The sequence below is a fragment of the Pyxicephalus adspersus genome, chromosome 4, assembly GCF_032062135.1.
Source record: "Pyxicephalus adspersus chromosome 4, UCB_Pads_2.0, whole genome shotgun sequence".
NCBI lineage: Eukaryota > Metazoa > Chordata > Amphibia > Anura > Pyxicephalidae > Pyxicephalus > Pyxicephalus adspersus.
Window position 1 is genome coordinate 12,727,671 of NC_092861.1, and position 277 is coordinate 12,727,947.

The 277-nt window shown below is 46.9% G+C and overlaps 1 protein-coding gene across 2 annotated transcripts in view; it reads left to right on the forward strand.

Annotated features, from left to right (window-relative positions):
- SLC25A27 (solute carrier family 25 member 27) overlaps window positions 1–277 on the forward strand; it is a 21,058-nt gene that overhangs the window by 8,243 nt on the left and 12,538 nt on the right. The window lies entirely within an intron of this gene.

Consider the following 277-nt stretch of genomic DNA (forward strand, 5'->3'; position numbering starts at 1 on the left):
TGTAAGGGCTGGGTTTGTATAGAAGGGTAATGTAAGGGCTGGGGTTGCATAGAAGGGTATTGTAAGGGCTGGGGTTGCATAGAAGGGTATTGTAAGGGCTGGGGTTGCATAGAAGGGTATTGTAAGGGCTGGGGTTGCATAGAAGGATATTGTAAGGGCTGGGGTTGCATAGAAGGATATTGTAAGGGCTGGGGTTGTATAGAAGGGTATTGTAAGGGCTGGGGTTGTATAGAAGGGTATTATAAGGGCTGGGGTTGTATAGAAGGGTATTGTAAGG